The 12,153-nt window shown below is 46.2% G+C and overlaps 1 protein-coding gene across 1 annotated transcript in view; it reads right to left on the reverse strand.

Annotated features, from left to right (window-relative positions):
- LOC135385688 (acetylcholine receptor subunit alpha-like) overlaps positions 1–12,153 on the reverse strand; it is a 341,733-nt gene that overhangs the window by 171,224 nt on the left and 158,356 nt on the right. The gene's annotated exons all lie outside the window — the stretch shown is intronic.

Consider the following 12,153-nt stretch of genomic DNA (forward strand, 5'->3'; position numbering starts at 1 on the left):
CAGCGCCACCGGCGAATGTTCAGAGAACAGGCAGAGGTCGTTAGGGGTAGAGGGGTAGCAGGGAGAGCACTGGTAGATGTTGCGCGTCTTGTTATTGTGTCTGCGCGGGTGTTACCAAGATCCATTGAAGCGTCAGAGAATGGCCAGTGGCCGCGAGTTGTGCGAGAGCTTGCAGTATGAGCGCGTGGAGAGTGCATATTGTGCTGGGGCGAAAAGAGAGCAGCAGATCCAGTGAAGCCTTGCTGTCAGTCGGAAAAACCCACTGTGCAACCGGCAGGCTGAGCAAGTGCTGTAGAGCCGACAGGATGCCGAGGAGTTCTGCTTCCATAGAGGACATTAGGTAAAGGAGGGCAAATGCTTACTGAAAGTCACTGTCAGGAATATAAAATGCAGCGCCCGAGCTGTTTGCCGTCACTGAGCCGTCCGTGTATACCTGGTTCAAGATGGGTATTGCTTCTAGAGTACGAGAAGCCCATGGTGGGTCTACGAGAGACTTCCACATGTTTGTTGGCATATGTATTTTTTGAGGTTCAATTCCATACCCCATTACTGACACCAAAGAAACACTTGCGATATATCAGATTGAAGGTTAGACATGCCAGTAGTGTTCCGAATCATACGGTATGTTACACAGTTGTCGGCAAACCTGGATGGCAAATCTAATGGATCTATTACACAGCCTTGTGGCACGCCAGATGTAACGGGTAAACAGTCTGAGTAACAATCACTTATGCTTACGTACTGCCTGCCTTTCAACACTGTCTCGGCTCCACCTCGTCTTCTTGCGGAGTACTTGCACTCCACCGGTCTGGTGACGGCTCTCTGAGAGTGCTCCCCCATCATCATCCCCTCATTCGTTCCCAATGCGCAATAAGGCAGTGTGCCCCCTCAGCGGCGGTGAATCGCCCGCCTCATCGTCATCCAATGTAGGTGTGTGTGTACGTACTGCGAGCGATTTGTGAGGAAGGATTCTATCCAAGTTAAAACATGCTGTTCGATATTAGGGTTGCGTAATTGTAAGAGCAGAACGGAATGTGGTACCTTATCAGAAGCCTTTGCGAAGCCCAAAAATATGCAATCCTCCTGTGACCCATGATCGAGAAAGCTGTAAAGGTCATGTGTTAATGAAACCAGTTGAGTTGTTCAAGAGAATGACTTTTGAGAACCATGTTGATAGGGTGAAAAAAATGCGTGTGCTTCCAAGTGTCCGACAAATGATTTAAATATTATATGTTCTAGTATTTTGCACGGTACTCGTTAATGATATCGACCTGCAATTAATAGGTAATGATTTGTCGCTAGTTTTGTGAAAGGGAACCACCTTCCCAATCTTTCAGTCACTAAGTATGTGTTAAACGATACAGGCTGTTCGAAAAGTTTCGATAATATGATAGAACAGTACATTTTTGTTTTTCAAAACCTTTGAGTTGATGCTATCTGGGTCAGACGATGATGTGATTCAGTGACTCAATTATTTTTGGAATGCACTGCACATGGATTAGTAACGGTTACATGGGCACGAAGTCAGACTGTTTATAAGGAGGGGCTGAGCTATGAACAGAGGTAGATAACATTTTGGTAAACGCCTCATTGCAGTAGTTAGCACATTGACTAAAGGAAAACTGTTCCCCTGCCAGGTCCCTGCAGAGAGAGATATCTTTAATCTCTTTGTTCCTGAAAAAGCTCCAAAACCTTCTGGGATTCGCCTTGAGCATATTTGGTAGTGTTTGTTGAAAGAATGAAGACTTTGCACTATTGAAGGCTTATTTAAATCATTCTCAGCTGAACCGCCCAATGACCGCCGACAGCGCAGCATCGAGGCAACTCGTGTATCCTGGTTGAAACCCTACGTTTCGCCTGTACATGTCACAGTACCGTCGCCAGGAATGACTCCCTTTTCAGCCAGGGCCAAACTGTAAGTAACAAACTGAGGTCGATACACGTGGCTCTGTCTAGCATGCGCTTCCCTTCGCAGGACTAGTGACGGACAGTCACTTCACCGAACTCGAACCTCATCCCGATCTGACCCAACTACATTTAACGCAAGCAACGTTACGCAACGCAACGTCTTATAAATCATTGGAATCCATACGATTTGAAATGCGCGCGCAGAAAGACGTGTGCACGACGTCAGGGTGGGGAAATGTAGGCGAGGCCTTGACGCTTGATTTCCTTCTCTCCAGCTGCAGAATTGTTTGCGTCCCGCTTCAGTGAATACGTGAGGTGGTGTGCCAGCCGAGGCAACACTGGCAACACGGTTAAAAACGCGTAAGTCACGGCTGGAAATGCTAGGCCGGGCTCTATTCGCTGAGATACCGGGCCGGGCTGGGCTGGGCTCTACTCACTGGGCAACCGGACCGGGACGGGCCGCATAAAAACAGGAGGGCCCGGGCCCGGGCTGGATCGGGCTCCAAAAAGTCGACCCCTGCAGAGGTCTAAGCCCCGGTAGCTCAGTCTTTTCCTTTGCTTAGTCGGTAGCGTGCTGGCTTGCAGAGCTGAAGATCGCAGGTTCGATCCCGGCTGAGGATGGATGCAATGTGGGGGAGGTAAACCTTGCTCCAATGCAGCATCATGGGTCGGATATTTCCGGCGCACGTTACAGAACCCAAAGTGGTCAAAATTCTCCGTAGTCCTACAGAAACAGAGAGCTTCTAGGAGACCCACTCGGTCCCAAACGCGCTCCGACTCGCTTGGCAAATGTGTTTCTCGTTTCCATTCCTCTCACTAGAGGCGCTCGCAAAGACAGCCTGACAGAAAGCGAAGTCGCGAAAAAAGGAATGCTTCTGCGCTGACGGATTGAAGTTTCCCGTCTAATGTCTGTGTTCGACATGGAGCTTCCGAATATGCGGTGCATACGTAAAAGTTACGCGCTCAAGTGTAATTCTGGCCACACGTTTCTCGCGGTTTCATCGCGTGCATCCACCAAGTGACAACACGTTCCGCGAGCATCTAATATGAGTGTATTCATATGTTGGCACACTTCCACGGTCAAGCGGTCCTAATCATCGCTACTTACGAATGCACATAGTCTTGCGAGTTTAAAAATGGGAGTATGAAGCATCTCCGGGCGCACGTGCTATGCAGCGATGCAGCTAATTGCAGCTGGAGACTATCATCTGGCCGGATAAACCGCTTAGGGGCCCCGTAAGCCACCCACGTGACTGAGGGTTGCGCTACTGGCGCCTAAAGAGCGCATGGTTTTCAGGGGAAAATTGAGCGACGGATATCTTGAAATACGTGCTCGTCTCAGGACTTAAAAAAAAAAGATAAGCGAAAAATAGCTTCCGTTAAACAATGACTGCATCAAAATCTGCAATCTAACATCGGTCCGAAAAACCAGTTATTCATAAGTAGATTAACGAACTTTACAGTTGGTATGAAAAATATCACTCAGAGTTCAAACGGATTTGATGTGCCGACAGAAATTTAAGTTCAGACGTGATGTGAATCGGATTCCTTATCCATGACAAATAAGGATTTGATCTGTATTGTCAAATCCACTTCACTGCTAGGAACAGTCGTAAATAAAATAGACAATGAAGAACAAAGTTTACCGTCGTCATTTGTTCCTCTTTTGATAGCTCTCTTCCTGAAGGATAAGAGGGCCACCTCGTTATTGAATCTTCGCATTTCGGCATGAGAGGAAAAGAGAAATTGCATTTTCTATTCAGAAAATGCAATTCAGAAGCTCATGTCTCACTGGTTCAATCAAATTAACCATAAAAAAAAAGCTCATTCTATATTAATGCAGGTAGCTCCTCCATTCTTTTCGCTCAAGTAGATCTTATCTGTACAGCGTGGACAGACTACTAGCGCCAGAAGGGCGTGCAGCAAGGCTAGGTCGTAACCTCCCTGCGGAGTCCCTCGGCAAAGCAACGCGCCATAGTATCAGCCAGCATTTATTTAGTTTTACAGATACGGGTGCAAGCACGAACCCAAACCAGATTTTGTACCCTTTCGATCTGTCTGCGTCATAGACTTCGACACTCATGAGAACTTGGGAAAGTTCCGCATGCTATTGTGTTACAGGGACCAGGCTTTCTTATTGGCTCATTTTTATGTTTTTAGGTTTCAGAAGCCCGTGTGCCACTAGAAAATATAGAAGAGGCCTGAAGCGACCGGAAACAGCGTAATATAGTATAGTATACATAAAACGGGAAGAATTATACTGTTCATGGGCTTGTACGCGCAGGGAATCACTTACATGGCATGTGGGGGGGGGGGGGGGGCATAGAATAGAATAGAAGTAGAAAGATAAAAATGGAAACGTAGGTCGGCACTGGTGCGACCAGCTGTTCCATGATGCTTGACGTGTGAAAGCACTGAATGATTTAAAATATTATTTCAGCACTTATGTCCTTGGGATAGTTTGCCAGGGCGCACAGCGCAGGTTGCTGGTGCTGCTTTGGCCAGCTCCCCGTTACCCAATTTTAGTCAAATTTTATTGGGGTCCAGTTATGGCTATCTGCAACAGGCTTTTTGTGATGTATGGTTCAATCCACCACTATTTCCAACTAAGTCAGTCCTCATGTTAACTTCTCTCTGGGTAACGTGTAGGTATGTATGAAGTTTAGGGTGATTCCGTCGCCGCATGGCAATTGCGCCAAGGCTATACCAAGCCCGCGCAATCGGGTACCGCGCATCAAAACAACTGCAGGCAGTTTGGTTGCAGTCTTATTCACACGTTGTTTCCTATTCTCTTTCCTCAAAAGGAAGGAGCTTCGAGGAAACTACGCAGCCATCCTTTTGACTTCTTATTAAAACGTGAAAATATGAATCATCTCTGTATACCCCTTAGAAATGTCACGCTACGTGACTTTTTCTCGCTGCTCCCAGTCACATTTGTGACTGAATGAAAATTGAAATTGAATGTGAATTGAATTGAATTGAGGCTGGCTTGAGCCTCATATCGAGAGATCTTACTCGAAGAACACTTCATTATTGATCGCTAAGCGAGCCCGACCTCCCAACAATAAAGTTGTGGTCAGCTATTCGAATTCTCGTACGATACAATATTTGAACGGCTGTACTTCTACTGTTGTTTCTATAGTTTCCTTGGTGATATAGATCACTCTGCACAAACTTTCTAACCAATACTGCGTCCTTATGTGGTTATGTACCCGAATATCGACACACTCGCCGAATACGAGAGTAACTGCTCTAATAAAGCAATTCGCATTGGATCCGTAATGAAAAATATCGGTCGGGAGTTCCGCAAATATGGATTCGTCTACTCCGTCGCACTGAAAGCCGGCTGATCCCGCTGTTGACTGCATTGCTCTGAGAACCCTCATTTTCTAACAAGGAATGCGGACTATGTAAATGGTGGAAATAATCATTACCTATTTTTCAGTCGAATCTTGGTTTGGTTTGGTGTAGGGAAAAATAAAATGGAGAATGTGGCGCTCCAGTTCAATTAAATATCCAGTGAAGTAAAGAAAATGATAGTTGAAGAGTGAAAATGAAATGAAAATAGCAGTCGCGTGTCACATACGGCACATGGTTGTCACAGTGAAGCCACAGTCACAATACATCTACTACCTTTAGCGTCTGTGAAAAGTTGCACGAACGCCTGCAGGACTTTTCTTAGGACTTCTTAGGACAATTCTTTGGTCGGGGGCCACGGACCACGAAGGAGGGGGGGGGGGGGGGGGTCAGTCGAATCTTGCCTTATATGTGCACATACGATCGGTTGATTACATATCTTCAGTTTGTGCATACTTGTAACGGTAGTTTGTATAAAGAACATTTACGTTGTTATGTTGTTAGTGAAAAGCAACGTAATTAAGTCAATTACTTGCTTAGGTAATTAGGTAATTATGCCAATAAAATGTTCTCAACAGCTGACTGTGCAGCGACGATCTTAGTATTGAAAGATAAATGGAGGTGAAAAATTGCAACTTGAAGAAGAAATACGGTGAAGAAATGTAACGGAAGAGCATGGGCGTAGCGAGGTGGGGGGAGGAGCAATGGGGAGGAGTGCCCCCGTTTGAGCACCAAGGTCACACTCGCTATACACACACGCCGTCATGATTTATACTGGGATGCCGTCATAATAATCTGAAACTTACCCGCCAGATCCGCTGCATATCACAGGTTTCAAGGTCATTCTATTATCTAGTGTATATTGGTTGAACTTTTTCCCCTCCCCCTCAGCCCCTCAAGAAACTCTTTGCCCATCCTAAGAAAAAATCCTGGGAACGCCCATGAGGGAGAGTGAAACTTCTGCCGTACGAATATGCAAAATTATGCAGCGACGAAGCAAAGTTTCACTTTGGTTCACCAAGGTGGTTACGACTGATCTATGGCGGTCTCATACGTTCATAATTATACGCCAAACAGGCCATCATAAGAACATGAACTTGAGGTGACCTGCACGGCACACTTCGGTACCGATCCCGATGCAGTTCAAAAAGCAGACGCATTTGATTTGTGACTCTTCTGCTGTTAGGGCAGTGCAGTCCGTGCAACATGCAGAGTCTCAGTGGTTTACCGCATATCCTTCAGGCCAACACATCGCCTCATGCATTCTCCCAAACCCGAAGCGTTGCACGCTACTGCTTCCCAAGAGAGACGTCGATGTTCCGAATATCTCACACGCAACAGCATACTATGTACAGCACAAAGCGCATTGCCGAGACAAAGGATAATCTTTCTTGGTTATGTTAACATTGTCTTTGAGTTTGAGGTAAAACACAGGACGAGAAGAACACACGACATACTCACGAACCAGCAATGACGCTTTAGTTGAGGCTGAGTTTAATGATCAAAGCTTCATTGCGGGTTCGTGAGTCTGTCGTGTGTCCTTCTCGTCAAGGTAATGTTAGCGTCATCAAGCCAACACCAACTAGCCTGCCGACTCATGTTATGTTCGAGCTCGACCCCCTTGTCATCCACAGAGAAGTATCTTCAAAGTAACTTGGAAAATGAGTACAAGTTATTGAAAAAAAGTATTTAAGTTAGGTTACTAAATACTGACCTTTCAAAGTATTTGCAAGATAAAGGTTATCGCAAAAGTATTTAAGATACGTAACTTAAACATTCTTCTCAAGTTACTGTACAAGTCTGCTTGCAACATAGGAGACGCTTTTTTCTTCTTCTTTGGTGGGGGGAGGGGCAGATATGAAATATGTGATCCGGCCCTGATATCCCCTGTCGAGCTGTCTAAGCCATACTGGAACGATATTTGTCATGAGAAGAAACCAGCATCCCGCAGTGCCTGCGAATGGAGCGTGGACTGGAGGGCTCGTCGCGACAGAAACTACCATTTCACTTTTGCTAAAATGAGTTCAGAACTGCGTAGATATTACTGAGCTTCAATGGATATTAAAGTTTCACGAAATTCCAACGAAAAAATGTTTTGCGAAGCATTCGTGTGGAAGAAACTCTTGCTCTGAAAGAATAATCTTGCGGGTCATTTATTCCGCATCCAATAAACTCCCCAAAGGCGCCATGACTTGCGACGCAAAACACGCTACTCGAGTCAAGAAAGCCCGCGACGAGGCTTACATGGACGTCAATGGCAAATAAGCTACTTTTCCGATGAAAAGTTGTAGAGGACATACTTTACCGCGGGAACCTATTTACGCAATATATTGACTGTGTACCGAAACCAGGTGCACCTCGTGACCTCTTGCAGCGTTTCCCCCCCCCCTTTCTTGCTTTCTTCTTATCCATATTCAACACCGTCCCCGGTAGCCGACTGCCACGGCTTCCAATAAATACACTCGCTGCGCTGGTACCTGAACAGTCGACCTGTCCGGTAGCTGAACCGCAAAGTAACAGGTGACACCATCCGCTCCAGTAACGCTGTTGGCTATTCGTAATATTTTCCACCGAAATTGCGGGCCGTAGCCTTCTACAGGGACCACAGCCCGCTCCTTGAGTTTGGTTACGGAGCCTTTGATTCCATTCGGAAGATAAATCAGGAGGCAAGCTCTCGTCCCACAGTATTTTTCGGATCCACAATTTCTGAAAAAGCACTCTTGCTGGTATGGCAAAGGGCTTTAGTATTCACAGTGGGTCCAACATGCCTGCATAAACACGCAGCACTGTCTGTAGCTCGTGTGAAGTCAACGCTTGGACCGCTTTCGGTTGCGCAGTCCTCTTCGCCAACACCGAGTACTTTCATGATCGACATGTCTTCCGACGGTACGTCGTCGCAGGAAACCCCATCTGCTTTGAACGTTTCACGAAGAAGCGATGAATTGGACGACCATTTTCGAAGTTCTATACCTGCTCCCTTCATCACTCCCTTTGCTTCGCAGTAGATTTGCATGACCGCTTCCTCAGAGCTCGCCCCCGTGACAAGGTCGTCCACGTAGAATCCACGCTCTGGCAGCGGCACAGTGCTCCGAAATTCTTCACGTAGCGAGCTAAGATGGTGTTGTAACATTGCTGCTAGGATGAACGGACGGCAGGACACTCCAAACAATACCCATGTCACACGCCATACCTCAACCTAGAAGATAGAAGCCTGATCAGACAACGGTTCTGCTATCCACAGTGATTCTAATCCACAGGAAGCGAAGAAAGTCACAATCTTCTGGGCGTACACTTATTTGAAGGTGGGCCTTTGTTATGTCTGCGACGAGCACAACTTCGAACAGGCGGAAGTCGACGAGAAGCTGTACAAGCGCGTTGTTTAAGTAGGGACCTTTGTCCAAGATGTCATTTAACGACGATGATGAGGGCGCATGTGATGATGCATCAAATATCACAAGTAGCTTCGTGGTGACAGCTTCTACACTCTAAATCTTTTCACACCTTTAAAGGTGTAACAACGTGCATGGCGCACGCCTTTTTAGGTGTAATTTTGGTAACATCATAATGGAGCACGGTTTCGCACAAATTTTCTTTACTCGAGTGTTGTCTGTCCTCCAAAAATTCAGTCTTGCAACATCTCAACATTGTTCAACAGTATTGTAGACACTTGCGCGTGCTCGATTATCGATAGCGATGCATATATGCATTAGCTCGTACCTACGATATCCAAGACATAATGAAAGCAAGATTTGCACTGACACTTGATCTTTAGTAATGCTTTCCAAAGTTTGTAAAATATCATCCTGGAGATGCAATGTTACGCAACCAGGTTGAATCTTCATAGCGCACACCTTTAAAGGTGTGAAAAAGTTTACAGTGTAACAGCTTGGTGAGGTAACTAATAGATCCTATCGGATAGTGTCGGTGTCTGTTAATCCGGAGGCACTCTTTCTGCTTGCTGTTCGACGAAATGCTCTCCGATCGCTGTGTCGTACTGCAGTAGGAGCCTTGCTTCTTTCTGCAAGCGTTGCGGCAACAGCTGTAGTCTTCGCGTAACGATAGACTTGTTGTACACCTTGTTTACCAAGCATGTCTTCCTTCACAGCGAGAGGGGCCTCGTATCTCCCACTACGTTTCACAATAAGTGAGCTGAAGGTCCTCAAAGTCCCGTCCAAGGCATCAGCCGCTGTTGTGCTCTTTATGCCAGCCGTCAGGCATGGCGTGCACAGCACAGTGCTAGAGCACCGGTTTGTGTCAGAACATTGCATGTGTCCCTGATGAGTCAATCGGAATATCGTCTCCACTGCCGTCAAGTAATGTCCAAGGCGTTGGATGTGACCCGTTGTCACCTGCCAGTAATAATCACAGCCTAGTAACAAGGAAATGCCTGAACAGCAAGCTTCTCCGTTCAGGAATACGTCCGCTCGCTCAAGCTGGCATTGCCGTACACAGCTAATACTTTTGCGCCTGAATGAAAGCTTTCTACGGTGCATGTCTCAGGCATGGCGAGTGCTTCTACTTCTATGTTGTTTTGAGACAACTGGCTTTGAAGTGTGATCTTCACTTTGCTGCAGTGATGACGTGCGGGACGAGGAGTGTTCCCAAAAGCAAACACCGTGATGCTCTCTATTTACCAAGCGAGGAAACAGAAAGCAGTGCTGCAACGGAAGAAGCTGGTGAATATCGAGACAGTGTCACCCGTGATACATCGCACAACGCAGTCATGTGCCTGCCGTTACATTGCCTGGATCTCAATGCGCGGCTTGTGCGACAATCCCTTGCGTTATGGTATTTCTTTGCACATCTGAAACATCTGCTGACATCACTTAGCTTCTTATGTTTGTCTTCAGCCGGTACGTTATACGCGCAGTCGTCAATCCAGTGATCCGGTGATCCGCAGAATATGCAGGACTCCCGTTGAATCGATACAGTACACTCTAAACCTGGTACCTTCTAGTAAAGGGTAAAAATTTCAAAATTTTTACCCTCTATTTCAGAAGTTACCTTGTAACCTATGGACAATACCCTCTATAAACGTTACACAGATCACCCATGAATAGAGGTTACTGTCTCCTCACCGCCACACCGACGTAAAAGTTAGTTTCGCCAGGCATGGCTGTCTCTAAGACGCTCGCCTCTTCACAGACGCTACAGAACAAATGGTGCTCAAAATGAGCTCTCATCAGTGCAGAACGCATACTGTCGTTCGGAACATATAGCTATAATATACGTAATTCACCTAAGGGCATCCAGTGGCGAAAAGTGAGTAATCACTACATGTACAGATTCACATGCACAACAAATGAAAGAAAGAAATAATTGCAACTGGAGCATATGTATTATTTAATTGGCAAACCTGGAACTACAGCTGAGGCAAGAGCGCGAGGACGTCACGATACCAACACTTCAGCTGTGGTGAACGACACTCAGTTTCAAGGAGGTATACTCTTTGCAGTCCTCACGTTGTTGCAACTTCCTCTCCATTACGCCGAAAACATTTCTATTCCTTTCTGATATGTCAGAATGACACATCAGCGACGCGGCTATGGTTTATCAGAAGTACACGAAGAAGTAAAACACAAGGATGACAAAGGACTAAGCAAATAACGGACGTAAGACACACACGTACACACTGTGTTGAACCGTTGAACCGTGTTAGAGAGACAGACTGTGCTGTGAGTAGTGTTCCTAGATTGCCCACCAAAAACGTAACCACGTAAACTTGGTAGTGAACATACCGTAGAAATACCCTGATAAAGTTCCGTCACTTGACCTTTTGCATTCTTCACAATTCTGAATACGATCCGCAGTTCGCACAGACTCAGAGACACAATAACGTAACGCACACTGATCCAACACTCTCGTACTGAATGATTGAATGTGCTGCTTGAACGAGAACACAGTGACTTTTGAGAAGTACCTTTTATACAGGTTACCTTGCAAAGAAACAAGAAAAACAAACGAAGGAAATTCAAACGCGGGATTCGTTTAGAAGTTACAACGTTCCTATAAAGGGTACATTTATAAGTTACGACGATTGTATTTCCGTTGAACACTGAAGTAACCTCTATTGCTCCTCCAGTGTCACGTTACAAGTCGTGTTTAACCTCTAAATAGAGGTATCGAACGTGTAACCTCTACGATATTTGGAAATCTACGTCTATATAAAGGTTACACATTGCTAAAAGTTACAATAAAGGGTACCGAGTTAAGAGTGTATAGTTGTTAAAGGTACTGTAAAGCAGCAGGCAAGCTGTTAATATTGGCAGCGGCATTTGAAAGCTTATGCCGAAAGAAACCCACAGTGCAAATTTTATGTGCGACAGAGAATTCTAAATATTTTTTAATCACTTCCGAAACTGGCGGTGAAAGGACGCGCTGCGACGCCTGGTGGGAAACAATCGCCTATTCGTCGAGCAACAGTGTTACATGTCCCCAACCTTCTATCGGCTAAGTCATAGACTAAGTCATAGGCTAACTAGCCGGCTTCATGAACTTTCTTTTAAAAGTTTGTTCAAAAGAGGTAGTTGCTGTCTCTCAAAATGCAAGAACATTGGTACATCGTGTAAATGAGGACCAGCTCCGGTGGCGCAGCGGTAACGCGTGCGCTTGGAGACTGGGAGGTCCGCGGTTCGAATCCGCGGGCCGGCTGTGCCGTCTGGGGTTTTTCCTGGGTTTCCCTCAGATGTGTAATAGGCGTATGGCGGCACAGTTCCCCTGAAGTCGGCCCATGGACGCAGCTATCCTCCCCCCGAGCAGATTCCGCTCGGTCTTCCACTGCACCCTTTCCTCTCCTCCTCTCCACCACCTTTCCCTTCCCGAGAAACATGCCGCCTAATCAGGCAGACAGACCTCTCGTTTCCTCCCAACGACACTCCTCCTGCTCCC

This window comes from Ornithodoros turicata, chromosome 2 (genome assembly GCF_037126465.1).
Source record: "Ornithodoros turicata isolate Travis chromosome 2, ASM3712646v1, whole genome shotgun sequence".
Classification (NCBI taxonomy): Eukaryota; Metazoa; Arthropoda; class Arachnida; order Ixodida; family Argasidae; genus Ornithodoros; species Ornithodoros turicata.